The sequence below is a fragment of the Heptranchias perlo genome, chromosome 38, assembly GCF_035084215.1.
Source record: "Heptranchias perlo isolate sHepPer1 chromosome 38, sHepPer1.hap1, whole genome shotgun sequence".
In the NCBI taxonomy this organism is placed as follows: domain Eukaryota; kingdom Metazoa; phylum Chordata; class Chondrichthyes; order Hexanchiformes; family Hexanchidae; genus Heptranchias; species Heptranchias perlo.
The window spans coordinates 12,023,123-12,049,401 of record NC_090362.1 but is presented as its reverse complement, the minus strand read 5'-3'; the positions used below and the strand labels follow the sequence as shown (position 1 = coordinate 12,049,401).

The 26,279-nt window shown below is 45.5% G+C and overlaps 1 long non-coding RNA gene across 1 annotated transcript in view; it reads left to right on the top strand.

Moving 5' to 3' along the window:
• The window catches only part of LOC137304626 (uncharacterized), a 183,589-nt gene that overhangs the window by 68,378 nt on the left and 88,932 nt on the right, over positions 1–26,279 (top strand). The window contains exon 2 of the long non-coding RNA XR_010958597.1: positions 21,773–21,831. This is a non-coding gene — a long non-coding RNA (uncharacterized lncRNA). The remainder of the gene's footprint in view (positions 1–21,772; positions 21,832–26,279) is intronic.

The window sequence follows — 26,279 nt, the reverse complement described above, 5'->3', positions numbered from 1 at the left end:
TTTCCACTGGTTGGTGAGTTGGTAACTAGAGGACATCAATTTAAGATCATCACCAGAGCTACAAAGGGATAGTTTCAGAGAATTTTTTTCACGCAAAGTTACAGAAGCAGAATCCAAAATAACTTTTAAAAGACAAGTGGATAAATATTTGAGAAAATAAACTTTAAAGGATGCAGGGAAAAGTCAGGGGAATGGGCCAGGTGGGCAGCTCTTTCAGAGAGCTGATATAGATACGATGGGCCGAATGGCCTTCTCATGTGCTGTAAAATTCTGTATTTCTGAAGTACATGATTTTCCTTCTCTAGTTCTTAAGATTTTTTGTGACATGAGTTTAACTCACAAAACTGGAGAAGCTGGGGTTGTCCTCCTTAGAGCAGGGAAGGTTAAGGAGAGTTTTGATAGAGGTGTTCAAAATTATGAGGGGTTTTGATAGAGTAAGTAAGGAGAAACTGTTTCCAGTGGCAGGAGGGTCGGTAACCAGAGGACACAGATTTAAGATAATTGGCAAAAAAAACAAGGGGGGAGATGCAGAGAATTTTTTTTTATGCAGTGAGTTGTTATGATCTGGAATGGGTGGTGGAAGTAGGTTCAATAATAACGCTCAAAAGGGAATTGGATAAATACTTGAAGGGGAAAAGTTTGCAGGGCTATGGGGAAAGAGCAGGGGAGTGGGACTAATTGGATAGCTCTTTCAAAGAGCCGGCACAAGCACAATGGGCCGAATGGCCTCCTTCTGTGCTGTAAGATTCCATGAAAACTGCCGCGTATTCACACCGTGCTTTCTATTAATAGGGACAAGTTACAAAGTACCAAGTCATGCTGGTGCAGTAGAAAGAATGCCATTCAGAGGCTGAGGCAGCGGAGACAGGGTTATCTGAACTATGGCTGTCCTGTCCTGTACCTAACCTAAGATTGATTGCTGCTGTTGTGCCTGACGTACTAGCGGCTGAAAGTGATACTGGGTGCCAAGTGGAAAAATGTTTCAAACCTTTGAATTGTCATTCCTTCACCTAGGTGAACATATTTACACATAGACACAAGGAGATAGCCTGCCAGGAAGACTGGAGCCAATATGGTTTTGTACAGGATAATCCTTTATGGATCAGTTGAGTCTGCATCTATCCTATTATCTCTGTATTCTCCTCTCTGTGTTTGTCGAGGTCACACCAGGCAGCCTCTGTCCTTTCAGTCTCGTGGCGGTATCGACTTTCTATCTCTTCAGCAGTCACCAAACAAATAATCTGATTCACAGTATGAGACTCTAATGGGACAGTCAGTTCCTTCACATCACTTCTCTGTTGAACCAGAAAACATCAGGGCGGGGGGGGTGAGTTGGGAGAAGTACTGATGTTCGCCAAATTTATTCCAGCACCTTACTCAGTGCTCACTTGACGTTTGTAATCTTTGGTGGGTAGGAAGAATTGGAGGGAGAGGTTTGAAGAAGAATAGAATAGAATCTCACAGCACAGAAGGGGCCATTCGGCCCGTTCTGCCTGTACCGGCTCTTTGAAAGGGCTGTCCAATTTAGTCCCAGACCCCAGCTTTTTCCCCGTAGCCCTGCAAGTTAGACCTCTTCAAGTACATGTCCAATTGCCTTTTGAAAGTTCCTACGGAATCTACTTCCACCACCTTTCAGGTAGTACGTTCCAGATCTTAGCAACCCTCTGTGTGAGAAGTGCAGCCTAGGATCAGTCACCATTTAATCCCAACCACCTGCTCATAAACCCGCTCTTCTGGGGCATTATCGAAAAGTAGAATGAACAAACAAACTGTAATTGATGTATTTGGTCATTTATTTCAAGTCCCAGATGCTGTCTGCCCCTCAGATATTGCTGCTTTGGTTGGGGCACGTTTAGTCAGTTTGAATCTCGGGAACGCTGGCCACTTGAACACTGTTGCTGGGCTTGGTTAGTTTTCTCAGCCCTGGTCCCAGAAGTTGAAGGCCCCTCAGGCAGCCAAGTTCCACACAGCAAGATCCCACAAATACCGAATGAGATAAATGACCAGTTAATCTGTTTTTTTGTGGTGTTGTTTGAGGGCTAAATGTTAGCCAGGACACTGAAAGAATTTGCCTGCTCTTCCTTGAATAGTTTCATGGGATCTTTCACATCCCCCTGAACAGGCAGATGGGGGTCTCGGTTTAACATCTCATTCGAACAAGGGCCTTTCATCAGAATGACACTGGGGCTAAAAGGGTTAAGTTATGAGGACAGGTTGCACAGACTAGTCTTGTATTCCCTTGATATAGAAGATTAAGGAGTGATTTAATGAAGTGTTTAAAATGATTAAAAGATTTTATACGGTAGATAGAGAGAAACTATTTCCTCTGGTGGGGAGGGGGATGGGGGTGGGAGTCCAGAACAAGGGGGCATAACCTTAAAATTAGAGCTAGGCTGTTCAGGGGTGATGTCAGGAAGCACTTCTTCACACAAAGGGGAGTGGAAATCTGGAACTCTCTCTCCCAAAAAGCTGTTGAGGCTGGGGATCAATTGAAAATTTCAAAAATGAGATTGATAGATTTTTGTTAGGCCAGGGTATTAAGGGATAATGAACCAAGGCGGGTAAATAGAGTTAAGATACAGATCAGCCATGATCTAATTGAATGGCGGGTAAGGCTCGAGGGGCTGAATGGCCTCCTCCTGTTCCTATGTTCCTAAGTTTTGCCGCGGATTCTGCTCTCGATACCCGTGCGATCGCTCTGTGACTGCTTATATTTTAATACCCTCCGCTCGTCTTCATGACTTAAAGCTGGAGTATCTATCCTTTATTGATTGAACATATTCTAAAGGTTATAATGTGCAAGAATACATTGTGAGCAATTTTTATATAAGTACCTGATCTAATGAAATGTTTATTAATGCTGTTCATCACAACCAGGTTGATTTAAAAGACGACCATTTTGGGGGTTGTGCCTTCAGCCATCTAGGCCCTAAGTTCTGAAATTCCCTCCCGAACCCTCTCCTCCTCTCCCTCCTCCTTAAAACCTATCTCTTTGACCAAGCTTTAAGACACCCCTTCTATGTGGCTTGGTGTCAATTTTTGTCTGATTACCCGCCTGTGAAGTGCCTTGGGCCGTTTCCGTATGTCAGTGGCGCTGTATAAATGCAAGTGGTTGTTGTTGTTCAGGCCGAGCTCCGTTGACAATCGACACGGTGTTACTGCCATACAGTTCAAACGCTTCAGATTTTTGTGACTATTATATTATTGATTATTGTGGCTTTGTTGCTTGTGATATTGTGGGGATCTTTTGAGAAATGGGCAGATACCCAAAGAAAGGACGACTGTGGCCAGATCCAAATCCGAGGTCAGACATGAATAAATGGAAAGCTATTGTAGCAAGCTGCAAGCAAGTTAGGTTAGACATCAAACACCAATCAATTAACCAATGGAAAGGCTGTCTGCGGCCGGAGGGTGAGATCGGGTCTTGGTTTAGAGAGATTCCAGAATGGGAAAGTTCGACCTGGTATTTGTTTGTTTAATTTTAGCGGTGGGAGGGATAAAGGACCAGACCCATTGTGGTGGAGTGGAGTAGTGCCTTTTGATTTCCCAGATGACTAATCCCCCATTTGTTTGCATTCCCATAATCTGCCAGACCTCGTCATTTGGAAACATTTACTTGAGTACAGCAGGCTGCGGACGATTAAAACTGTTGTTGTTCGTTTTAACGACTGGCACACGAGCTGCATTTTTAAAAAAAAACAATTCGTGCTACCTTTGGAAAATTCAATAAAGTGTAAGTCAGTGCCAAATCGGAAACCGTTGGCTGTTACACTGAGTGGAACTAAGTGACCTGCCCTCAGCGTCAATCTTCAGGCCTGTTAGTCCCTCACTGGAACCTCACTCCAATGAACTGGGATCTGACCAGTGACAATGTTCAGCCACAGTCACAGGCACCCAATCCCACCCAAACCCAGACACTGGATTTGCTGAACCATAACACAAGGTCCTGGTAGGAACCTGGCTGAACTCAATCAATGGCCCATTTGAGGTTATATTCCTTGTTGATCGTAGAATTCTGATATTTATAGGGGCCAAACCAAGCTATTCGACTCCTCTTTGGGGAATTCCAAAGCTTTGTTCTGGCCCAGCACCTTGGATCTACAGACCCCCTTGACTTAGAATCACAGAATCTTAAAATGTTTACCTTACAGAAGGAGGCCATTCGGCCCATTGAGCCCGTGCCAGCTCTTTGTAAGAGCATTCCAGTTAGTTTCATTCCCCGCTCTTTCCCTGTAGCCCTGCAAATTTTTTCCCTTCAAGTATTTATCCAATTCCTTTTTGAAAGCCACGATTGAACCTGCATCCACCACCCTTTCAGGCAGCGCATTCCAGATCATAACTACTCGCTGCATAAAAAAGTTATTCCTCATGTCGCCTTTGGTTCTTTTGCCAATCACCTTAAATCTGTGTCCTTTGGTTCTCCACCCTTCTGCCAATGGGAACAGTTTCTCTTTGTTTACTTTATCTAAAGCTTTCATAATTTTGAACACTTCTATTAAATCTCCTCTTAACCTTCTCTGCTCTAAGGAGAATAACCCCAGCTTCTCCAGTCTATCCATGTAACTGAATTCCCTCATCCCTGGCACCATTCTAGTAAATCTTTTCTATACCCTCTCGAAGGCCTTGACATCCTTCCTAAAGTACAGTGCCCAGAATTGGACATAATACTCCAGTTGTGGCCGAACCAATGTTTAATAAAGGTTCAACATAACTTCCTTACTTTTGTACCCTGTGCCTCTATAAAGCCCAGGATCCCTTATGCTTTTATAACCACTTTCTCAACCTGTCCTGCCACCTTCAAAGATTTGTGCACGTATACCCTCAGGTCTCTCTGTTCCTGCACCCCTTTTAGAATTTTACCATTTAGTTTATATTGCCTTTCCTCATTCTTCCTGCCAAAATGTATCACTTCGCACTTCTCTGCATTAAATTTCATCTGCCATGTGTCCGCCCATTCCATCAGCCTGTCTATCTCCTCTTGAAGTCTATCACTATCCTCCCCTCTGTTTAGTGCACTTCCAAGTTTTGTGTCATCTGCAAATTTTGAAATTGTGCCCTGTACACCCAAGTCCAAGTCATTAGTATATATCAAAAAAGCGGAGTCCTAGTGCCGACCCCTGGGGAACACCACTTCCTCAGTCTTCCTTTTCACTAGTCACAGGTTTTTATTAAAAATGCAAACTTGGTGTCTCTGAAAGATAACTCCTCTCCTATTCTGTTCAACCCTGATGACATCATGCACTCTGGGCTTGGCTCTTAGGAGAAGCCCCAGTAAAGTTGACAACTCAAGAACGCCCCTGACATAAGGAAACCAGCAGTTAGATGGGCTTTGTATCGTAAACGGTGGATATAACCAATGTTCCTCCACTTGTGTTGGAGGGAAGAGTATAAGGACACGAAGGTGAAATGCAAATGTTGAAGGCACGATATTGGGGTGGATTTCTAGGGGGGTCTGGGGAGTGGTCCCTAGAAAATTTTTGGATTTTTACATTAATAAAGATGCATTTTGGTTCATTTTATGCACTTTCATCTGTGAAGCACTCCATTCAAGGCGCTATATAAATGCAAGTTGTTATTGTTTAGTACTTCGCAATTAATAGAAAAAAGCAAAATGACATTTGGATTTTCAACTGACAACCAGACCATCACTTTCCCAAAGGTTACCTCAACATTCAGTCTCCCCCACCCAACTGCCCCAGTTCATAAATGTACTCTGCCCCCTCCAACTCCCCACCCTTTCACTGAGACACTGTCAGCTGTGGCTCAGTGGGTAGCACTCTCATCTCTGAGTCAGAATGTTGTGGGTTCAAGTCCCACTCCAGCGACTTGAGTATAAAATCTATGCCGCCATGACAGTGCAGTACTGAGGGAGTACTTTTGGTTAGAGATGTTAAACTAAGGGCCCTATCTGCCCTTTCAGGTGGATGTAAAAGATCCCATGGCACTATTTCAAAGAAGAGCAGGGGTGTTCTGACTAATATTTATCCCTCAACCAATATCATGAAGCAGATTATCTGATCATTATCACATTGCTGTTTGTGGAAGTTTGCTGTGCACAAATTGGCTGCCGTATCTCCTACATTACAACAGTGACTACACTTCAAAAGTCATTTATTGGCTTTAAAGTGCTTTGGGACGTCCTGAGGTCGTGAAAGATGCTGTATCAATGCAAGTTCTATCTTTTTATCTTCTCTTCCAACTCTCCAATTTCCTATTGATGCTCTCCCCCTATCAGTTCCGTCTGGCCCTCTTCTCCCTTGTTGTTCCATTCCCCAGTTCATGCTGGCTCTTTCCCCCCTCCCCCCCCATTCCCCATCAGTCACTGTCTTTCTACCCTACCCCAAAACATTGCTCTGAACTTCTCCCCTCTTCCCCACCCCACTGCACCATTCACACCTTTTTCCCACTTTCCTTTCTTCATTACTATTCATTTTCCCCTTTTCCAGCCATTTCTCCCTTTCATTCATTTTCCTCTTTCTTTCATTGTTGTCTATTTACCCTTTTATTGCAACCCATTTCCCCCATTTCATTGCAATCAATTTTCCCAGTTGCCCCCTTTCATTGATATCTATTTGTACCTTTCATTGCATTCAATTCCCCATTCCCCCTTTGTTGCAATCTATTTTGCCCCTTTTATGACCCCCCCCCATTCCCCAACACTAGCTCAGCTCCGCTCTTAATCAAACACAGCTGCTAATTTACCAAATGGAGTTCCTGTGTCCCTCTCAGTGTCACTCTTACCTCTAATGACAGGTAATTGTGGCCTTTGTAAACTGTAGGAGTTCCCAATTACAGCAGAGAGAGGACACAGTCCCTGCCAGTAGGGTAGGGGCAGCGTTGAGACGAGAGAGGGACTTGATTGAGTGCATTAGCAGAGGATTTGAGTTGGAGCAGGATGGTGGAGAGAGGCTCAGCCTGTGCTGATTTTTGCAGGAGACTCTGATTGAGCCCTGACTGTCTGCCTTTCACACGAACAGTTGGTCTGTACACAATCTACTGCCAGACCTCACGGACCAGCTGCACACACTAATTGGCTGGGCGTAGAAGCTCTGTTTGTGTTCCGTGATTCGTGTTTCGAGGGGATGAGTGGATAGATGATTAAATGGGCTTTGATACAAAACCTACAGACCAGATATTTACCTCTGCAATGCATTAGAGATCCCAGGTGCAATATTTCTTGGCAAGTCAGATAAACACTTATAGAATCGTGAAATCATAGAATGATACAGCACAGAAAGAGGCCATTCAGCCTATCGTGCCTGTGCCAGCTCTTTGAAAGAGCTATCCAATTAGTCCCATTCCCCTGCTCTTTCCCCATAGCCCTAAAAATGTTTTCCCTTCAAGTATTTATCCAATTCCCTTTTCAAAGTTACTATTGAATCTGCTTCCACCGCCCTTTCAGGCAGCGCATTCCAGATAATCACAACTCGCTGCGTAAAAAAACGTTCTCATCTCCCCCTGGTTCTTTTGCCAATTACTTTGAAATTCTCAGGATTCTGCTGTGTTCTACAGTGAGGCAGCCAGCTCCTCACCAGGCCAGGGGAGAACTGTCTCTGATGTGTACTGTGTAGAATTAAATGCAGCACAGAGGAGATTTGCTTAATGAGTGGGTAGCTGGTTGTAATTGTTTAAAGTATATACCTGATGAAAAATTACTAATTGCAGTTTTCAGCTTTTGGCAAGTGATGGGTTTTATTTATTTTTGGAAAACGTCCTTTCTTTCTTTGTGAACTTTGATACTGGGGAATGGGAGATCTTCAATTTTAGTCACCCAGTATCAGCATTGAGCACTTGCAGGTCAGATACAGGTCGGATGCATGGGTTAAATGGGATATTTAACCAATGTGCCCCATTCCTAACCTTGGAAGAATGCCCGCTACTGAAATTGTTAGTGTCCGGTACCAGCCATCCTCGTGGTCTATCCGAGCAAGGCTGCCAATATAATGCCAACCCTTGCAGAACCAGGGCAGTTTAATGTCGTGCATCCATACCCATCTGGAAATGGATTGAGACCTCTCCGAAATCATTTTGACGTCACTCCAGAGGTGAAAGGTCCCATCCACTGCAGGACCCAGTCACCCTTTTAATATGAGAATTTTAAAAGTTGTAATTGTCTAATTACACACAACATTTTCAGATTGAGATTGCTGCCACTGCAAACTCATCCTCAATGAGCTGCCCCACCGATATCACAGTGAAATCTCGAGCAGATTGGTGTATGTCCATCAGCCATGATCTTATTGAATGGCTGAGCAGGCTCGAGGGGCCGTATGGCCTACTCCTGCTCCTATTTCTCATGTTCTTATGTGAAGATACTTGATAAGGTGTCTCACAGGAGGCTACAGAAATTCAGGCACATGGTACAAGAGGAAATATAGCAGCCTGGTGACTGACAGGAAATAAGAGGTCAGAGTTAGTGGGTGTTGCTCGGGTTGGAGAAGGGTTGGAAATGATGTACCCCAGGGGTCAGTGCCGGGCCCGCACACAAACAGAGCATTTGACAAACACCGAGGAGGACTCGACAAGACTTCAGGAAGGCACGTGCGTGGTAATAGATTTTGGGAGGAAAGTCCTCCGAGATCTCTGCGCTCCTCCAATTCTGGCCTCTTGGGCATCCCCGAATTTCATCGCCTCACCGTTGGTGGCCGCGCCTTCAGCTGCCTAGGCCCTGTTGGGGGTGTACAGTGTGTGATGCAGTGATATCGTTGGGTACCTGGTGACCTGATATAGGTGGGTGGGCTACACCCCTTTAACCAGCCTGGTACTTGACAGTGAGCCCAGCACAGCTAAGGTGAACGTCATTCAGTGTCATGTGAGGTTGTGACCAGGTTGCTCAGATACTGTTGGAGGAACTTCGACATTATTCCAATGATAAAACAAGGTATTCTCGGCTTTTATTATTTTTTCATAACTTGGCAATAAACTAGGCTGAAAGGTGTAATCCAAACGAGCGGAGGCAGACTAACAAGAGCCCGTGACTGTGCAGTCCATAGCACCTAACGCAGCATCTGAGAGTCCCATTGCTGCAGAGCCTGCTGAATGCACCGTTAACCAGGATTCAGATCCACCTCCACCTTTCATGGTGCTGTACAGCCTTCCGTGTCGCACGATTCATCTCAATCACTCCTGCAAGTAATGCCTTCCTCGTAAGGCGGACATTCAGCAGCTCAGAACAAACCCCTGAGACAGGAACTTCTTTTTGTTGCTGCAGATTTTGTCCTCTTCAAGGTGAGGAACCAGGACCAGTCTGTACCGCACTGAGCTGCTCTTACCGACCGGTGAAAGGGGAGGAAAGTTTAAAGGAGCAATAAAGGAGAAAGAGAAGAAAGGTTGTGACAGAGAAAGAAATTGCAAGAGATTCTGTTGAAAACACTTGAGTCTTTTGGTCAATGTTTTTAGCTGTTATCATATAGCAGGGCTTACTGAATCAATGCTGTGCATTGTACTATCCCAAGGACAAGTCTGCATTTTGGTAGGAAGAATAAAGAGGCCACATACTGCTCGGATAAGAGTCTTAACGGGATAGAGGAGCAAAGGGATCTAGGGGTACAGATACATAAATCACTAAAAGTAACGATGCATAATAAAGGCAAATCAAGCACTAGGGTACATTCCTAGAGGGATAGAATTGAAAAGCAGAGAAGTTATGTTAAACTTGTATAGAACCTTGGTTAGACCACACTTGGTGTACTGTGAACAGGTCTGGTCTCCATATTATAAAAAGGATACAGAGGTATTGGAGAGGGTGCAAAAAAGATTCACAAGAATGATACCAGAACTCAGAGAATATCCTTATTAGGAAAGGCTGAACAGGCCAGGACTCTTCTCTAGAAAAGAGAAGGCTGAGGGGTGACCTGATAAAGGTCTTTAAGATAATGGTTTGAAAGGGTAGATATCGAGAAGATGTTTGCACTTGTGGGGCGTCCAAAACTAGAGGTCATAAATAGAAAATAGGTGCTAATAAATCCAATAGGGAATTCAGGAGAAACTTCTTTACCCAGAGAGTGGTGAGAATGTGGAACTCACTACCACAAGGAGTAGCTGAGGCAAGTAGCATAGATGCATTTAAGGGAAAGCTGGATAAGCACATGAGGGAGAAAGGAATATTATCCTGATAGGGTTAGATGAAGTAGGGAGGGAGGGAGGAGGCTCATGTGGAGCATGAATGACGGCATAGACCAGTTGGGCCGAATGGCCTGTTTCTGTGCTGTAGTTTCGATGTAACTCCATGCATTGCGCTGTCCCAAGGCCGAGTGTGCATTGCGCTGTCCCAAGGCCGAGTGTGCATTGCGCTGTCCCAAGGCCGAGTGTGCATTGCGCTGTCCCAAGGCCGAGTGTGCATTGCGCTGTCCCAAGGCCGAGTGTGCATTGCGCTGTCCCAAGGCCGAGTGTGCATTGCGCTGTCCCAAGGCCGAGTGTGCATTGCGCTGTCCCAAGGCCGAGTGTGCATTGCACTGTCCCAAGGCCGAGTTTTTTTTTATTCGTTCATGGGATGTGGGTGTCACTGGCGAGGCCGGCATTTATTGCCCACCCCTAATTGCCCTTGAAAAGGTGGTGGTGAGCCGCCTTCTTGAACCGCTGCAGTCCGTGTGGTGAAGGTTCTCCCACAGCGCTGTTAGGTAGGGAGTTCCAGGATTTTGACCCAGCGACGATGAAAGAACGGCAATATATTTCCAAGTCGGGATGGTGTGTGACTTGGAGGGGAACGTGCAGGTGGTGTTGTTCCCATGTACCTGCTGCTCTTGTCCTTCTAGGTGGTAGAGGTCGCGGGTATGGGAGGTGCTGTCGAAGAAGCCTTGGCGAGTTGCTGCAATGCATCCTGTGGATGGTACACACTGCAGCCACTGTGCGCCGGTGATGAAGGGAGTGAATGTTTAGGGTGGTAGATGGGGTGCCAATCAAGCCGGCTGCTTTGTCCTGGATGGTGTCGAGCTTCTTGAGTGTTGTTGGAGCTGCACTCATCCAGGCAAGTGGAGAGTATTCCATCATACTCCCGACTTGTGCCAAGTCCTCGGAGAATGGTTGAGGCTCTCCTTCTTTCTGGTTTTAGTTTGAAGCAGTGGCTGTGCCTGTAAATATATCAAATTGGATCTGGGGAACTCTGAACTACCATAGGAATGTAAAATCTTTCAGTGATCAGCTAATCTGATGGTCTTTTATCTGTGTCTGTAGCCTGTCAGAAGGGGTTAGATTCTTCTGGGCCTGAGTGTAACATTACTGAACTGTCTTCATTAATAGTCTTCATCCAATAATGTTTCAATTTCTGATAAAACAATTAATTTAGAAATAAACAGGAAGCGATGAGTTCCTTTGCTGTACGTCCCGAGCATTGGGCCAACGAGGACTCGATGATTATTTCCTTTGTGAAAAAAGCAGGATTTTGGTCTCTGAAGCAGAGATAATCTCACAAATCACGTGCTCATCATCCACCACTTTCAATGTCCAAAAAGGTCATTGCTAAAACTTGATAAATATATTTTCAGCTTCATTGTGAAAGGGAAAATACCCTCCCATCAATGGCTTAAAATGGTGCTTAAATACCATGGGATCAAACAGTCTCTGATTCTTAGCTTAAAGCTTAAATGGCTCAGATTGTCATTTCAGATATCATTACTGGAATGGATTTCTGTTACTTAGTTTTTTTTTAGAGGACTTTTGTGCTAATCAAAATGACGGATGTCAGTGCTGACAATGGAACACTTTATATTTCTGTTACCCAGTGTCAACCCAGTTGCTCGAGCTCAAGCTGAGGATTTCTGAGATTGAGGGGTGGCTGGAGTCACTGCAGAGCATAACGAAGGCTGAAGGTTTCCTGGATCGTACATTCCAGGAGGTGGTCACCCCACAGCCACAGAGAGTTCAGGGCAGCAAGTGGGTGGCCATCCGAAAGGGAAGGAAGAGGCAGGCAGTGCAGGAATCGTCTGGGGGTGTGCCACTCTCAAACCGGTATTCAGCATTGAATCCCAGTGAGGGTGACGACACCTCGAAGGAATGCAGTCCTGAGCAGGGCACCATGGGGCAAAGGACTGCACAGGGAGGCACAGTGAAGTGTAGAAATGCAGCAGTCATAGGGGATCCAATAGTCGGGGGACAGACAGGCTTTTCTGTGGCCATCGACATGAGTCCCACATGGTGTTGCTTTCCTGGTGCCAGGGTAAAGGGCATCACGGAGAGGATGCCGAACATTCTGCGAGGGGGAGGGGAACAGCCAGAGGTCGTGGTCCATGTGGGTATCAACAATATAGGAAAGAAAAGGAATGAGGTCCTGCGGTCAGGGTTTCAGGAGCTAGGGAGGAAGTTAAAAAGCAGGACCTCAAAGGTAGTAATCTCTGAATTACTCCCAATGCCACACTCTAGTGAGTATAGGAATAGGAAGATAGGGCAAGTTAATGCATGGCTGGAGACATGGTGCAGGAGGGAGGGCTTCAGATTCTTGGGGCATTGGGACCAGTTCTGGGGCAGGAGGGACCTGTTCAAGGTGGACGAGTTGCACCTCAACAGAGCTGGGGATCTAGGTCCTCGCGGGGACGTTCAGTAATGCAGTGGGGGGAGGGGGAGGGTGTTTAAACTAATTGGGCAGAGAGGTGGGCCCCAGGATGTAGCATTAGAAAGGAGAAACAAGATGCACAAAGGATTGGGAGGGACAGATAGCACTAGAGTGAGAAATAGTACAGTATTAGGTGGGATCAGATTAAGAGACAATACGAGAAGGTCTAAGATAGGTTTAGAGTGCACGTGTGTAAACACACGAAGTGTGGTAAACAGGGTTGGTGAGCTGCAGGGGCAAATAGCCACATGGGAATATGATGTAGTGGCGATAACGGAGACCTGGCTCAATAAAGGGCAGGATTGGGAACTAAATATTCCTGGATACAAGGTTCAGGAAAAATAGGGAAGTAAAAAAAGGAGGGGGGGTGGCAGTACTGATTAAGGAGAATAGTGCAGTGCTGGAGAGAGAGGATGTCCCGGAGGGGTCAAGGACAGAATCTATTTGGTTAAAGTTAAGAAACAGTAGAGGTGCCATTACACTACTGTGTGTATTCTATAGGCCACCAACTAGCAGGAAGGATATAGAGGAGCAAATTTGCAGGAAAATTACAGAGAGGTGCAAGGACTATAGAGTAGTGATAATGGGGGACTTCAACTATCCTAATATAGACTGGGATAGTAACAGTGTAAAGGGCAAAGAGGGGGAGGAATTTCTGAAGTATGTTCAGGAGAACTTTCTTGATCAGTATATTCCCTTCCGAGGAAGGAGGCATTGCTGGACCTGGTTCTGGGGAATGAGGTGGGTCAAGTGGAGCAAGTGTCATTGGGGGAACATTTAAGGAACAGCGATCATAGTATCATAAGGTTTAGATTAGCTATGGAAAAGGACAAGGACCACTCTAAAGTAATAATACTTAATTGGAGGAGGGCCAATTTCAGTGGGTTGAGAACGGACCTGGCCCGGGTAAATTGGAATCAAAGATTGGCAGGTAAAGCTGTAATTGAACAGTGGGCGGCCTTTAAAGAGGAGATGGTTCGGGTACAGTCTAGCTACATTCCCACGAGTGGGAAAGGTAGGGCAACTAAAGTCAGAGCTCCCTGGATGATGATAGAGAGTAAAATGAAGCAGAAAAAGGGGGCGTATAACAGATGTCAGGTTGATAATACAAGTGAGAACCAGGCTGAATATAGAAAGTACAGAGGAGAAGTAAAAAAGGAAATAAGAGGCGCAAAGAGGGAGTATGAGAATAGACTGGCGGCCAACATAAAAGGGAATCCAAAAGACTTCTGTAGGCATATAAATAGTAGTAAGAGGAGCGGTGGGGCCGATTAGGGACCAAAAAGGAGATCTACTCATGGAGGCAGAGGGCATGGCTGAGGTACTAAATGAGTACTTTGCATTTGTTTTTCCCAAGGAAGAAGATGCTGCCAAAGTCACAGTAAAAGGGGAGGAAGTTGAGATACTGGATGGGGTGAAAATTGATAAAGAGGAGGTACTAGAAAGACTGACTATGCTTAAAGTAGGTAAGTCACCTAGTCCAGATGGGATGCATCCTAGGTAAGGGTGGAATTTGCGGAGGTACTGGCCATAATCTTCCAATCCTCCTTAGATACGGGGGGTGATCCACTGGACTGGAGAATTGCAAATGTTACACCTTTGTTCAAAAAAGGGTTTAAGGATAAACCCAGCAACTACAGGCCAGTTAGTTTAACCTCGGTGTTGGGAAGCTTTTAGAAACAATAATCCAGGACAAAATTAATAGTCACTTGGACAAGTGTGGATTAATAAAGGAAAGCCAGCTCGGATTTGTTAAAGGCAAATCGTGTTTAACTAAATTGATTGAGTTTTTTGATGAGGTAGCAGAGAAGGTTGATGTTATGTATATGGACTTTCAAAAGGCGTTTGACAAAGTGCTGCATAATAGGCTTGTCAGCAAGATTGAAGCTCATGGAATAAAAGGGGAAATGGCAGCATGGATACGAAATTGGCTAAGTGACTGGAAACAGAGAGTGGTGGTGAACAGTTGTTTTTAGGACTGGAGGAAGGTTAGACAGTGGTGTTCCCCAGGGGTTGATACTGGGACCACTGCTTGTTTTGATATATATTAATGACTTGGACTTGGGTGTACAGGGCACAATTTCAAAATTTGCAGATGACACAAAACTTGGAAGTGTAGTGAACAGTGAGGAGGATAGTGATAGACTTCAAGAGGACATAGACAGGCTGGTGGAATGGGCAGACACATGGCAGATGAAATTTAATGCAGAGAAGTATGAAGTGATACATTTTGTCAGGAAGAATGAGGAGAGGCAATATAAACTAAATGATACAATTCTAAAGTGGGTGCAGGAACAGAGAGACCTGGGGGTATATGTGCACAAATCTTTGAAGGTGGCAGGACAGGTTGAGAAAGCGGTTAAAGAGCATACTGGGCTTTATAAAGAGAGGCATAGAGTACAAAAGCAAGGAGGTTATGATGAACCTTTATAAACACTGGTTTGGCCACAACTGGAGTATTGTGTCCAATTCTGAGCACCGCACTTTAGGAAGGATGTGAAGGCCTTAGAGAGGATGCAGAAAAGATTTACTAGAATGGTTCCAGGGATGAGGGACTTCAATTACATGGATAGACTGGAGAAGCTGGGGTTGTTCTCCTTAGAGCAGAGAAGGTTGAGAGGAGATTTAATAGAAGTTTTTAAAATCATGACGGGTTTAGATAAAGTAAATAAAGAGAAACTGTTCCCATTGGCGGAAGGGTGGAGAACTGGAGGACACAGATTTAAGGTGATTGGCAAAAGAGCCGAAGGTGATATGAGGAAAAACTTTTTGACGCATCGAGTAGTTATGATCTGGACTGCATTGCCTGAGGGGGTGTTGGATGCAGATTCAATCATAGCTTTCAAAAAGGAATTGGATAAATATTTGCAGAGAAAACATCTGCAGGGCTACGGGGAAAGAGCGGGGGAATGGAACTGGATTGCTCTTACAAAAAGCCGGCACGGGCTTGATGGGCCAAATGGCCTCCTTCTATGGTGTAACGATTCTATGATGCTATTTAGCACTTTCAGATTGGGTACAGCATGGGTTAGATACAGAGTAAAGCCCCTTCTACACTGTCCCATCAAACACACCCAGGTACAGCACGGATTAGATACAGAGCAAAACTCCCTCTGTTTATCCCACGAGTTTTGCCTCCTACTGCACTGGTGTGACATTGTTCCAATTGTCCAACACTAGCCACCTAGTGGTATCTCTGAGAGAAAATGCCAACTTGTAATCGGATTGAAACTTCCCAAATTCATTTCACATAAGGCCCTCACAGCTAGCAGGGAGGAACTTTTCTCCGTCCAAAACTGCTGCCCGTATCCTGACTTGCACCAAGTCCCGTTCACCCTTCACCCCTGTGCTCATTGACATACATTGGCTCCCGATCCAGCATCGCCTCAAATTTAAAATTCTTATCCTTATGTTCAAATCCCTCCAAGGCCTCGCCCCTCCTTAGCTCTGTAACCTCCTCCAGCCCTACAACCCTCCGAGATCCCTGCGCTCCTCCAATTCTGGCCTCTTGCGCATCCCCGATTTTCTTCGTTCACCATTGGCGGCTGTGCCTTCTGCTGCCTCGGCCCTAAGCTCTGGAATTCCCTCCCTAAACCTCTCCGCCTCTCCACCTCTCAATCCTCCTTTAAGATGCTCCTTAAAACGTAATTCTTTCACCAAGCTTTTGGTCACCTGTCCTAATATCTCCTTATGTGACTCGGTGTCAATTTTTGTTTGATTACGCTCCTGTGAAGCACTTTGAGGCGTTTTACTACGTTAAAGGTGCTATATAAATGCAAGCTGTTGTTGTAGTTGGACTGGAACCCAAAACTGGCTGCCACTGACTAACCCATCGCACAGCTCCACCGCCAGTGATGTTTGTTTGTTAACAAGCTGGAAGAACGAGTCGCCAAACACCTTTTGATTAAGATGGTGCCCCTTTAAGAAGTCTGCCCTGGGTCCAGGTGGAATGAACGTTCATGATAGACGTTCATTCTAATCGTACTGCCTGCATGCAGGTGTCTCCTGGGAGCATATTCAGAGCCTGAACTGAGAAACTGTCTGTCACTGTGCTCATTCGAGCTGTATTGTTTTGCTGAATTGTTCCCTGGGAGTTTCAGCTGAGTCGTTTATCAGTTTTTTATTTTATGCAAACTTGCACAGATATCAAATACATCATTCAAATGAAAAGCAGGACAAAGTGAAACTTTCTGCAGTAATTCTGAGTCGATCCATTCATGAGCTAAATAGGTGCTGTTGCTCGTGAGCTTTTTATCCATTCTGGGGATGTGGGCGTCGCTGGCGGGGCCGGCATTTATTGCCCCTCCCTAGTTGCCCTGAGAAGGTGGTGGTGGGCCTTCCGCGAGTGTTTTGACGGGTCTTTTCAGAGGGCAATTAAAAGTCAACCATGTTGGTGTGGCACTGGAGTCACATATAGGCCCAGACCGGGTAAGGACGGCAGGTTTCCTTCCCTAAAGGACATCAGTGAACCAGTTGGGTTTTTAGGGCAATCCCACAGCTTCATGGTCACTTTTACTGATCCCAGCTTTTTATTTCCAGATTTTTTAAAACTCAATTCAAATTCTCAAACTGCCCACGATGGGACTTGAACTCATATTCTCTAGATTACAAGCCCAGTAACATAACCACGGCACCAAATAAATCTTGGCGTTTGTGAGCTGGCACTAGAAAATGACCCCGGAAGCTGCCTGATTGTGTCCCGACCAACATTTATCCCTCAAACTGATAAACTGATCATTTATCCCATTGATGTTTGTGGGACCTTGCTTTGTGAAGGTTGGCTCCTGCATTTCCCTACAAGACAACAGTGACTACACTTTAAGAGTACTCTGTTGGCTGTGAAGCACTTTGGGATGTCCTATCCTTTTTTTAGTGAAGACGTTAAACCAAGGGCCCTGTCTGCCCTCTCAGGTCGATGTAAAAGATCCCATGGCACTATTCGAAGAACAGCAGGAGAGTTCTCCCCGGTGTCCTGGCCAATATTTATCCCTCAACCAACACTTAAAATAGCAGATTATCTGGTCATTATCATATTGCTGTTTGTGGGATCTTGCTGTGTGCAAATTGGCTGCCGAGTTTCCTACATTACAACAGTGACTACACTTCAAAAGTACTTCATTGGCTGTGAAGCGCTTTGGGATGTCCTGAGATTGTAAAAGGTGCTGTGTTATTGTACAGCTTGGAAACCGACAAACTGGTCAATGAAACTAGCTGGTTTTCTGGCACATTGAAAGGTTGGAGAGTGTTCACCTATCCCAGAGTTTGGGACTTGGCACGCTGGGGATTCGTGACATTGCTGGATGGAAAAAACGAGGAATGGCCCTGAGCCGAGGCCCTTGTTTCTGTTCAGTAACTAATTAGCAGGAGCTGTAACCCGGTTTGCAAGTGCAGAAGCACATTGTGCGAGCTTTTAACTCAACATGTGAAAGTGAACAATAGCCAAGGAATGTGAGCAGCATGGGAAAACTCAAATATTGACCGTGAGGTAGAATGTCTGAATTAGTGCTCCCAACAGGGAGCTTCCTGCGATGGGAGCACATATCAGGACTCTGTGGGGCTCAGTACATCTCACAGCACTTTCTATCATTGAAAGCTTATTCAACAGCACCTCCAAAACCCGTGACCTCCACCACCTAGAAGGACAAGGGCAGCAAACGCATGGGAACTCCATCACCTCCAAGTGTCCCTCTAAGTCACACACCATCCCGACTTGGACATATAATGGTCAATCCTTCATCGTTGCTGGGTCAATTCTGGAACTCCCGACCAAACAGCACTGTGGAAGTACCTTCAATACATGGACTGCAGCGGTTCAAGAAGAAGGCCCACCACCACCTTCTCAAGGGGCAACTAGGAATGGGCAATAAATGCCGACCTTGCCAGCGACACCCACATCCCGAGAATTAATAAAAATAAATGGCCAGAAAATCGTGGGAGGAGCCCTCCTCTTTGCACCCAAATTAGATTATACAATCCTGTCACACAAAGCTCAGTGCTGATTAAGAAAATTGACTCTGTTTGTATATTTAGAATAATTTCTCAATGAAGTTTATCTTTGTAATAAAATAAACCCACTGGCATCATCACCTTGGCCAGAGTTTCTAGCATGGTATGATCAGAAGTGCGAGCCCCAGTTGCCATCTCAATGCCCCACACCCCAACACCCCCCCAACCTAGGGACGCTGAGGTCAATTGTAGGACCTTGTCCACCTCGCTGGGCTGAGATTAGCTCAGTTGGCAGAGAGTGGAGACAGGCTCATCGCTGGGCGTTTACCCAGCAGACTTTTTTGGCAGCACACTGTGGGCTTTAGAACAAAGTATAAAGATAGTCACCAATAAATCCAATCGGGAATTCAGGAGCAACTTCTTTACCCAGAGAGTGGTGAGAATGTGGAACTCACTACCACATGGAGTAGTTGAGGCGGATAGTGTAGATGCATTTAAAGGGAAATACATGAGGGAGAAAGGAACAGAAGGATACGTTGATAAGGTTAAATGAAGAGTGTGGGAGGAGGCTCATGCGCAGCATAAACACTGGCACAGACCCATTGCACCGAATGGCCTGTTTCTGTGCTGTAAATTCTATGTAATTATATGTAAAGTAACTTGGGAGAACTTGAATGAACCTGAGGGATTTAACAAACCTGGAAAGAAACTGGATGTGTGAAATTGAAGGATAAGCTCATGGGTGAAAAACTAACATTAATTTACCAATATTAGGAGTGTGGTGAAGCAGTGATGGAATGGCCTGTAGATTCCGTGTAATTCAATCAAAAGTTTGGACAAAACTTGACTGGGCCATTCTGGAAGAACTTGCCACAAACTTCTGTTACCAGAAAGAGTTAATTGCAGGTGAATCAGCCTTTCCAATTTTCTCCTCTCCTCAATCTGAAGGTGCTGACTCATTTTTGTGCCTTCGGCACCTTGCCCAAGTGAACATTATCCCTCACCGACTTGCCTCACTCTCAAACCTGTCGGCACAGGAGCACCAGATTAGCCATATTTTGGGTGAAATGGAACACCGCACTGGTTTTGGGTGCAGCCAAGCAGTAACGACAAAACACGGCGGATATAAGTTTTCATACACGGGATTTTGAAGAAAAAAGAAGAGCCTGTGCTGACCAGCAAGGAGGCCTGTTCCACAAGTGGGCCATGTCAGTTTTTCTCAAAGCCCAGTCTGTGCAGGCGGTGGTCACTCCCCATTACGTAGAATTTTACAGCACAGAAACAGGCCATTCGGCCCAACAGGTCCATACCGACGTTTATGCCCCACACGAGCTTCCTCCCTCCCAACTTCATCTAACCCTATTTGCATATCCTCGTATTCTTTTCTCCCTCATGGGGTTGAGGTAGAAGATCAGCCATGATCTTATTGAATGGCGGATCAGGCCCGAAGGGCCGTATGGCCTACTCCTGCTCCTATTTCTAATGTTCTTATATAGTGCCTTTCACAATCTTGGGACATCCCAAAGTGCTTTACAGCCAATGAAGTACTTTTGAAATCTGGTCACATAGAAACATAGAAAATAGGAGCAAGAGTAGGCCATTCGGCCCTTCGGGCCTACTCCACCATTCAAAATGATCGTGGCTGATCGTCTAACTCAGTACCCTGTTCCCGCTTTTTCCCCATATCCCTTGACCCCTTTAGCATTAAGAAATATATCTATCTCCTTCTTGAATACATCTAATGACTTGGCCTCCACTGCCTTCTGTGGTAGAGAATTCCACAGGTTCACCACCCTCTGAGTGAAGAAATTTCTCCTCATCTCGGTTCTAAATGGCATACCCCGTATCCTGAGACTGTGATCCCTGGTTCTGGACTCCCCAGCCATTGGGAACATCCTCCCTGCATCTATTGTAATGATATAAAATACTGTGGGAAACACAGCAGCCAATTTGCACACAGAAAGATCCCACACACAGCAATGAGATAAATGAACAGTTTTTTTTAGGGATGTTGGTTGAGGGATTAAATATTGACCAAGACGAACTCCTATGCTCTTCCTGAAATAGTACCATGGGATATTTTACATCCATCTGAGAGGGCAGATAGGGCCTCAATTTAACAGCACCTGCTGACAGTGCAGCACTCCCTCAGTACTGCACTGGATTATCAGCCTAGATTTTAAGCTCAAGTCTCTGGAGGGGGACTTGAACCTGCAACCTTCTGACTCAGAGACCAGCATGCTACCCACTGAGCCAAGGCTGGCACCTGTAGTTTAGAACCATTAAAGCTTGGTTGCAATGGTGCAGGTACAAGGAATCAAAAGCAAAATACTGTGGATGCTGGAAATCTGAAATAAAAACAGAAAATGCTAAAAAGCTCAGCAAGTCAGGCAGCATCTGTGGAGAAAGAAACAGAGTTAACGTTTCAGGTTGAAGACCTTTTGTCAAAAGGTCGTCGGAGATGCCATTAAATCGAGGCCCCGTCTGCCCTTTCAGGTGGATGTAAAAGATCCCATGGCACTCTTCGAGGAAGAGCAGGGGAGTTCTGACGAAGGGTCTCTAACCTGAAACGTTAACTCTGTTTCTTTCTCCACAGATGCTGCCTGACTTGCTGAGCCTTTCCAGCACTTTCTGTTTTTATATTAGTGCAGGTACAAAGACTCATGTACCAACATGTGGAACATCTTGTTCCAGCTCGTGTTAACCGTGGAGGATTGTAACTGAATGGGAGGGTGGGACAGCTGAGACAGGAGGTCGAGGCCCTCTCCTGAGGCAGGAGAGTCTGTTGGCCTGTGCGTTTTCTGCTGCCTGATTCTAGCTGTGTAGCACCCTGTGGCTGTATCAAGCTGTTTCTAATGGCTGTGCTAGAATAACGATATTGAATAGGCTTTGTACAGAATTGGAAAACCGGAGAGCTTGTCCATAGGCTGTGTTTTGAACTCCAGCCACAGTCATTTTTATATCATAATTAGATTTACCAGCTATTAATGATGACTATTATAGCTCTGATTATAGCTATGATGGGGTGGGGAGGAGGAAATAAGGTGACTGTTGTTGCCTGTATTTCGAGGGGCTTCTCATCGCTAATGAACGATTGAAACTCTATAACCCCTTTGAGATTATCGTAAAATGAGTTGTCAATCCCGGTAATCAGAATTCTGAAAACAATTGGAATGGAAGTGAACTGCGGGAACTGTCGCTGATCTGTTCTGCAAAGTGCAAGTGTTATTCAGCACGCAAACTTGTCGATCTAAAATACTGCTTAACTTCTCTGCCTAGGGATCCTAGGGGCTGTGAGAGGAGATCGAAGGATTCGAAACTCTCCAAGCTGTTAACCGGTAGGAATGAAACATTTACTTACTTTCACTGGTCATTGCTCCGTGATACTTGCAGATTCTTAAAATATAACCAGAGATGATATTAAGGAGGAGGAACGAGGGCTTGGGGCTGAGGCTGGTTTAATTATTTTGCCTCAGTTTGCTGCTTTTTCCATGTCTTTGTAAGAATGACCTAACTAAAGGGTGGAGATAATGGAGAGGGAAAATCAGGCGCGATGTACAGTTTGAGACAGTTTCCCACTCCCGGCACACACTTATTTCACCCCTCGAGCTTTTTCATGCAAAGAAACCCAGGGAAAGGCCCAGTGCTCACAGTGCTGAACCTTACCAGGCTTGGAAAGGATGGAAAAGATTGGATCAGGAGGCATCTCGGAACATTTCTCGATGTTAAAGGCGCTGTATAAATGCAAGTTGTTGGTGTAGTCGTGATTAGCTGACACCGAGGTTGGGTTCTTAAAGCCTGTAGACTGTAGGGGGAAGGGAATACTGAGGGGGAGGAGTTCACAGGTCTGAGGCCCTGGGGAAACAGTAAGTGACAATGGGAGATGGCGGGGTGTCGGGACCTTTAACACAATGAGGACTGAGGGAGGAGGAAGGGCCTGGAGTACAACTGGCGCTCAGTCAAACTCAGGATCGATGACTATCATATTGATAAAGTAGAAAGTCAAGAAAGATCGCATCAGCGAAAGAGAGAGGTTACAGGCTAGAGCTGCCTGAATACTTCAAAACACTACATGAGAGGAGCCATGATGTGGAGATGCCGGTGATGGACTGGGGTGGACAAATGTAAGGAATCTTACAACACCAGGTTATAGTCCAACAATTTTATTTAAAAATCACAAGCTTTCGGAGATTATCCCCTTCGTCAGGTGAGTGACGAAGGGGATAATCTCACTCACCTGACGAAGGGGATAATCTCCGAAAGCTTGTGATTTTAAAATAAAATTGTTCGACTATAACCTGGTGTTGTAAGATTCCTTATACGTGAGAGGAAGTGGAATTAGCTCAGACAGTAGGAGAGACCGACACAGTCAGAGAGACCGACACAGTCGGAGACAGAGAGTTGTATGAAGCTTTTAATGTCCAAAGTGCAGCAGTTTTATAACTGGGTGTAGCTGTGAGATGTCATTAACAGCTCCACACTGGACACTGTACAGTGATGAAGGGATCCTGAGTTATTTTGGCTGACTCTGTACTTTGAGGTATAGAGTACAAAAGCAAGGAAGTTAAACTAAACTTTTATAAATCACTGGTTAGGCCCCAGCTGGAGTATTGTGTTCAACTCTGGGCACCACACTTTAGGAAGGATGTCCAGGCATTAGAGAAGGTGCAGAAGAGATTTACTAGAATGGTACCAGGGATGAGGGACTTCAGTTATGTGGTGAGACTGGAGAAGCTGGGGTTGCTCTCCTTATAGCAGAGAAGGTTAAGGGAGATTTGATAGAGGTGTTCAAAATCATGAAAGGTTTTCATAGAGTAAAACAGGAGAAACTGTTTCCACTGGCAGAAGGGTCGATAACCAAAGGACACAGATTTCAGATAATTGGCAAAAGAACCAGAGGGGAGATGAGGAGAATTTTTTTTAGGCAGCGAGTTGTTATGATCTGGAATGCACTGCCTGAAAGGGCGGTGGAAACAGATTCAATAGTAACTTTCAAAAGGGAATTGGATAAATACTTGAAGGGGAAAAATTTGCAGGGCTGTGGGGAAAGAGTGGGGGAGTGGGACTAATTGGATAGCTCTTGCAAAGAGCCAGCACAGGCACGATGGGACGAATAGCCTCCTTCTGCGCTGTATCATTCTATGATTCCATGATTTTGAGGAGAGACAGGCTGGCCATAATAGTTGTTCTTGAAGCAAGAGCAGTTCAGGTTGGCCTGAAATCTGTTGCTTTGCTTGGAGTTATCAGCTAAACAAAGCTTGGAATTATCAGGTAATTCAAGCTAATATTTAGTAAATTGGATGTGTACATGACGCAAGGAAACATCCAATGAATACTGGAGTAATGATTGCCTTCAGAATAACCACTTCATTGAGAACTGAGGTAAAAGGGATATTGTGGGAATGAGTCTCCCAAGTGATTGTGCCCTGTGAACTAGTCCATCCCTGTGATGCTGGAGTCAACAGGGTTCAGAATAGATTTCAAACAACGTGCCAATAGGACAGTCCATCCTTCTGACAAGCATTGTGGTGCCCACCACCAATGGGATCACACAGAACAATGAATTACTGTTTGCAGTTTATATATATTACATAGAGTTTACAGCACAGAAACAGGCCACTTGGTAGATCTGCGTGAGGCTCTGAAAGGAGATTGAAGGATTGGAGACTCTCCAAGTTATTAACTGGTGGGAATAAAACATTTACCCACTTACACCCTTGACACTGGTCATCCTACGCCACTGTTTATGCTCCACACGAACCTCCTCCCCCCCTGCTTCATCCCACCCTATCAACATATCCTTCTATTCCTCTCTCCCTCATGTTTATCTAGAGTCCTCATTACAGATCGAGCTCATGTTCGCAGTTGGTGTGTGCACGGAGACACTGTTTATGTACATTTAGGCTGCTAAATAGGATCATATATATGTACATAAATAAATTATTCACATGGAACTTGGTAATGATCCATGTGTCTATGCCCCATTCCTGATCTCTAACATCCCCTAAATCGAGGACTCCCTCACCTTCTCACCCCAGGGCCATCCAACTCATTCTGGGGGAGGGGCAAGAGAAAATGTACCCACTCCAACCCCTTGCACGATCAGTCCAACTACTAGCTTTCACACTGAAGAAAGGTAGTCTCTTACCACCTACTGTATAATATAACCATCATAGTTACAACCCAGCACCTCCCACTCCACTCACTGTGTGGCTGGAGTATTCCTGCTCATTGTATATTTCCTGTCACTATACACAGCTGTCGATAAACTCAGCTAAATACATAACTGACTATTGGTGTCAGCTGTGGCCCACTCCAGAGACTTGAGCCCATAATCCAGGCCAACACTCCCAGTGCAGTGCTGAGCGCTGTCTTCTGGATGAGATGTTAAACCAAGGCCCCGTCTACCCCCTCAGGTGGATGTCAAAGATCCCATGGTGCTATTTTGAAGAAGAGCAGGAGAGTTCACCCCGGTGTCCTGGTGAATATTTATCCCTCAACCAACAACACTAAAAACAGATTATCTGATCATCTATTACACTGCTGTTTGTGGGATCTTGCTGTGCGTAAATTGGCTGCGGCATTTCCTACATTACAACAGTGACTACACTTCAAAAGTACTTCATTGGCTGTAAGGCGCTTTGGGACGTCCTGAGGTTGTGAAAGGTGCTACAGAAATAAGTCTTCATTTGAACATGGTTGTATACCAGGACTGTCCTAGCAGTGTGTTCAACCACCGCCATACCATCACCCTGGATTAATGGGTGACTTTCTGTGAAGGGGGTGGGATGGTGCGCAGCTATGTTGGATTCTGATTCAAACTGGGAATTGTATCTATGACTGAGAGCTTGGTGCAGTGGGGTAGGCTGGAGATGTAATATTACCTGCTGCGAGTATTACGGTGTTGACCATTCATTAAAGATGTCCTGACAGCAGGGTGCAACAATTAAGGGGGAGATATATTCTACTGAATGACCCCAGAATGCAAGGTGGTGCGGTGGGATGTGTGCATCCTCCAATTGTTGCCCCTCGCACACCTCCCTCTGCTCTGTTTTACAATCTAGAACCTGTGACCAGAATCAAACTCAGAACAGACATTTTGTGTAGAATATCCAGGTCTCGATGATGAACTTCTACCCTATAACGCACTGTCTCCACACACGGTCTCACCATTTTGACAGGTATACCAATTTAATAAAAGAAGCACAGTCTTCATGAAAGAGCATTTGTCAAACAAATGATTCTCTTACTTACTGACGTGTGATGCAGTGACATCGCTTGTCGGAGACACATTGTCGCATCACTTGGCCAAGATATTGTTGTGTCAAGAGTGATGCATGTTTCTTCAAACTCTCCCTCTCTCCCTCTAACCCCCCTTCTTCCCCCTCCTCCTCTCTCTCTCTTTCTCTCTCTCTTTCAGCCCCTCTACTCGTCTCTCGCTCTCTTCCTTCCTCTCTTTCTCTGTGTTTCGGTTCCTCTCTTCCCACCCCCCCCCCGCTGTTTCTTCTCCCCCCCCGCTCACTCTTCCCCCTCTCACTCTCTCTTCCCCCCCTCGCTCTCTCTCCTTCCCCCCCTCGCTCTCTCTCCTTCCCCCCCCTCGCTCTCTCTCCTTCCCCCCCTCGCTCTCTCTCCTTCCCCCCCTCGCTCTCTCTCCTTCCCCCCCTCGCTCTCTCTCCTTCCCCCCTCGCTCTCTCTCCTTCCCCCCCTCGCTTTCTCTCCTTCCCCCCCTCGCTCTCTCTCCTTCCCCCCCTCGCTCTCTCTCCTTCCCCCCCTCGCTCTCTCTCCT